The following is a 5,000-nucleotide window of genomic DNA, read 5'->3' as shown; positions in this document are numbered from 1 at the left end:
CAACAACAACAGTCCATAACCATCCACCAACCCTCCTCCAATCCAATTCACCAGTTCTCTTTTTTTTTACTGAAGACGGTGAAAGAGACAAGATTCACTTTCTGCTATCACCGCATTTCTTATCTCCCACCAAAATACGTCATGTTGTTGCTATTCCGGGTTTGTCTGTTTGTTCATGACAACAGCACAAAGTGTTGGTGGTGGATTTTTTTGTTTTTTTGTTGTTTTTCTATAAATACTGGACAAGTGTCCGTTATGGGCTGAAGTCCAGTTGTTTGTGTACATTTTGGGGGTTTTGGATCTAGTGATTGGTGTCCGAAACCAGCTCCCCCCCCCCCCCCACCCCCTCCCCCCTTACCACTGGAAGACAGGGCAGAAGGTAAAGCTCGCGTGGTATCTCCAAGAAAACATTAATGGAATTTTTTGTGAGAGAGACAGAGAAAAAATATTGCGGAGTGTGACTGAACACACGATAGCTTGGAGATTAAATACCGAGTCATCTGGGAGGTGATCTTCACCTGGATGTGTGAATCCAGGATTTTTTTTTTTTTTTTTTTTTTCTTTCATCTTTGGGAAGGTGGGGGTGGGGGTTGGGGGGAGGGGGGCGGCGGGGGCGATGCGACAAACTTAGACAGCTTCTCTTTCTCTTTTCTCATCAGGGCACGGGGCTGCAAAGAGCGACTGTGGGAGCGCGCGAACGCTAAGTTTTGCTTTACGTTAAGAATTCCCCCCCCCCAACGTCTGTAATAATTCGCGCAGAGCTAAGTTAGTTTACTTAACATCCAGAATTTTCCTTGAGTCTACGGAATTAGCGTGGACTTTGGATGGGTGTTTTTTTGTTGTTGTTGTTGTTTTGTTTGTTTGTTTTTTTGTGTGTTTTTTTTTTTTTTTTTTTGGGGGGGGGGCAACGCTTTGCTAAGATCGCTACATATGCCACCACTCAGCCCGAAGAATACTGGGAATGAAAACCAGTGCCATGCTCTTCAGGGAACGGTGACGATAGCTCTTCGTTTCACAGTTCATGTGAGTTCACGCACAAAAAAAACAACAACAACAACAACAGCAACAACAAGAAACAAACAAAACAAGCAAAACAGAAACAACAACCACAACAAAACTAACAGTTTTCTGACAACTTCAAAAACATCAGACATGTGGCAGTCCTAGTAGTAGTAGTAGTAATAGTAGTAGTAGTAGTATTTTTATGTATTTATCGATTATTTTATTTATTCATTCATTTTATTCTATTTTACTTTTCTTTTTTTTTCTTTTTTTTTTTGGGGGGGGGGGGGGGGGGTTACTTTATTTTACTCTTTTTTTTCTTTTTTCTTTTTTTTTCTTTCTTGATTTTTTTTTCTCTCAAGGCCTGACTAAGCGCGTTGGGTTACGCTGCTCAGGTAAGGCATCTGCTTGGTATCTAGATGTGGTGTACGTATATATGGATTTGACCGAACGCAGTGACGTCTCCTTAAAGCTACTGATACTGATACTGATACTGCAGTCGGATGATAACGAACGGTGATGTACACCTCCCTCCCTCCACCCACACTCTCCATCACCCCTCTCTTCCTTCAGTCCTCAAAAGGCAAAAGAGTTCACTTTCCAGACACCATGACACACACCATCACCCTTGTGTGGCGAGAGGAGGAGCCGGCGATCCGATCGATATCTGCATTCATCGATTACACGTCGTGTAACTGAAAAGATGAGCCCCAGAGTTACCCTGTCACTTTGAAGTTTTGATCGAAGTTCTGCCCTACAGAAAGGCGCGCCCGGGGGGGGCGGGGGGGGGGGGAGGGGGGGGGGGGGGGGGGGGAGAAATAAATATACGGCTGAGTGTGTGAGACAATTGTCTGGGTCAGTCAGCTTTTTAACATTTCATATATATCCTGGCTTTCAGAAGCCGAAAGACTTACAAGGCGTGTCTGTAGATAACTGGCTCAAGTTCAGGTTCAGGTTTCAAGGTTCAAAAATCATTTTATTCAGAGAAAACCGATTCGGGTACATGGCTTAGGTACAGTGTGTCGGGGGGAGGGTGGAGGTTAGGGTGTAAGGAGGGAGACTCAGCTGACCACATGATGGTCTGTGAAAGATTCTTGGGAGTAAACGCTGCGGACTCCAAATACGATGGTTTATGGTGATTTGGCAAGATACCCTTTTTATCTTAATTCGTTTAAATACTGATTATTTTGCTACAGACGGATCATGACAGGTTACTTTTCCATGGAAAGTAATGGGTAGAATTCAAGAAATGCTGGGTGGGGTGACCAGCTCTTTGGTCATTAAACCTAGCTACTGTCCGGAAGCTGGTGGTTGAAACCAGCGTGGACTGTGTAATTTGCAGAGAGAGTTCCGCTCGGTAACAAGATGCACGGACGCAGCAGTGGCCCTATGAAGCCACACTGGCAGAAAAGCTCTGGGGCACCAAAGAAGACCTCATCAAGACCACCACCTTCATTTCCAGCATAGGACTGCAAGTCTGAGACCATGATCACGGGGAACGCAGAAGAAGAAGAAGGTAACAAAGCGGTGGAGGGGAGGCAGGGGATGTGTGTGTGTGTGGGGGGGGGGGGGGGGGGGGGGGGGGGGGGGGGGGGGGAGGAGGGGGAGGGGGTGGGGGGGGGGTTGAGTGGTGGAGTGTTGTATTGCATTGCTTTTTTGTTACAACAGACTTCTCTGTGGAGAAATTCGGACTTCTCTCCATGGGGGAAAAGCGCGTCGCCTCATTGCAGTGCAAACCTTTACCTCTGTCTGCAAGTGTATTTTGTTTTACTGTCAAAGTGTTGTTTTTTTTCTCCTAACGGAATATTACCAGAGACAACCCCTTGTATTTCCGTGCGTTCTTCTTCTATGTGCACCAAGTGCATGCTGCACACCTGACCTCGGTTTGTCGTCGCATAAAAAAGACTAGCACCCAGACCACCACTCAAGGTCTTGTAGAAGGAGGAGAGGGTGTAGGGTGTGTCCGTATGGCACTCGAATCCGGGGGGACTCTCGACTGCTTAATTAATTAACTTCCTCGGGGTGCAATACCACAAAGCCACCGCACCTCCCGACCCTTGCTGCATGGTGTGAATGGTGAGGCCACCAGATGTTCAGAGTTTCTGGTTACTGGTTCGTTTCCGTGTTGAAGCTCTTTGGAGCTTGTTCACAGGTCTCCTCACTAGTACAACTGAAATTGCATACGTGGTACAAGATGTCGTCAGTTGTAACTAATGATAACAGTCTGGGTCAAATTTTTGCAGGGAGCTCCTTCTGGTGTGCATCGAACCTGTTCTTGAAAGCATTGACTGATGGGGCTGTGTGACCACACTGTCTGGCAGGCTGTTCCAGGTGGCGGTTACGCGCTGAACGAAGAAACTGCTTCTGATGTTGAGTCTGCAGTGTGATCTGTTCAACTTCAGGCTGTGCCCTCTGGTATCTCTGCCTTGGAAGTAGCTGATGTGGTGTGGGGGCGGCTGGTCAAGTACAGGCCATGCGTGTATTTGTACATGTCGATCATATCCCCCCCCCCCCCCCTGAGGCGGCGGTGCTCAAGACTGGGCAGGTTCAGTGCAGCAAGGCGCTCTGGATACGGCTTGTCCTTCATGTAGTATATATATTTGTTTTTTTTGTTTTTATACGTTAAACTGTGAAACGACTCACGAAGTGAAGTTACGAGGTGTGAACCTGATACAACACACCAACAAAAAGCATGTAGTACTGCAGTTGTGAATGGCCCTGCTTGATTTCCGTGTGACGATAATATTGTGACGCACAGTCTGAATGACGTAATGTCTCCAGCTGGCTGGTCCAGGATGTTGTTGGGTCACGACATAGAGAGAGGATCTGGTGCCCTTCATTGTGAGGATCGGCCAGTCTGGTCTGGCTTGCTGGAGTGTGTGGTGTCAGAGACGCGTCGCTGCGTAAAAAAAAAAAAAAAAAAAAAAAAGGTGTGGCTGGTCATTCGATCATCTCTGTCCATTCCCCTCCCAGATGGCCCATCAAACGTAAATCCTACGCATTAAGCCTTCCATAGAATTCGTTTAAAATGCCTTTCGTACAAAATTTTCTAAAAATATAAAATGTATATGCGGTAAGCAAATAACTGTAAGTCATCTACTCATTCATTGTCCGAGCATAAGACATTTAATTCCTAAAGATGTAGTTGATGACTTTTCTTCCAATATTTCATTAGCCACTGAAAAGATTTTGAATGATTATTCATTGCTTAGAATGTTTTCGGAAATTTTAAACTCCAGTCCAGTTGGTATCCTCCTTTGATGTGTTATAATTAATGTTGTTATTTATATTTACATTGTTGTAGGTTAATACATGTTGATATGCATATACATATTCTCCTTCCCATGACACCTCATTCAATACACACCACAATCTCTTTAGACCTTTTTCTTATAATATACTTTTCCTCTGATACATAACATGTATACTTTTTACACGTATATACACATGCATTCCCTTTCCTTTATCCACTTCCTTACTCCTTTCCGTCTAAAAACACTTATAGTGAATAGACGTTAAACTGAAGATAAAAAAAGCCTTCCACCACCACCAGTACTACTACTACTACTACCACCACCACCACCTCCAATACTGCTACTTCAACTAACACTACTACCAATACTACTAATTATAATAGAAACAAAACAACAGTAATCATAATAACAAGGATAGTAACTTGACAACAGTAACAGCCAGAAGTAGTGGAGCTTGTAACGTGTGAACCTGACGAAAACAAGTGTTCTGATCTGTGAATTTGACAAAACAGTGTCGTCTTTTTAACTCTCTCCATACGAACGGCGAAAGAGACGACGTTAACAGCGTTTCACCCCAGTAACCATCATCAAAATATTGCAAGCGGAAGGCTCTTATACCGAAGAGGTGAATGTTGACAAAGAATACCACAATTCTGACGACGGAAGCTAAAGGTTGGGTCATTCAGACACCCACTGGACATCCAAGGGGTCTGTGTAGAGGAGAAGAGAAGACTGGCCGTACTG

The 5,000-nt window shown here is 44.8% G+C and overlaps 1 protein-coding gene across 2 annotated transcripts in view; it reads right to left on the bottom strand.

The window, feature by feature from the left end:
- Positions 1-5,000, bottom strand: part of LOC143302247 (5-taurinomethyluridine-[tRNA] synthase subunit MTO1, mitochondrial-like) — a 189,469-nt gene that overhangs the window by 158,788 nt on the left and 25,681 nt on the right. The window lies entirely within an intron of this gene.

This window comes from Babylonia areolata, chromosome 29 (genome assembly GCF_041734735.1).
Source record: "Babylonia areolata isolate BAREFJ2019XMU chromosome 29, ASM4173473v1, whole genome shotgun sequence".
NCBI classification, from domain to species: Eukaryota; Metazoa; Mollusca; class Gastropoda; order Neogastropoda; family Buccinidae; genus Babylonia; species Babylonia areolata.
This window is presented reverse-complemented; position numbering and strand designations above follow the sequence as displayed.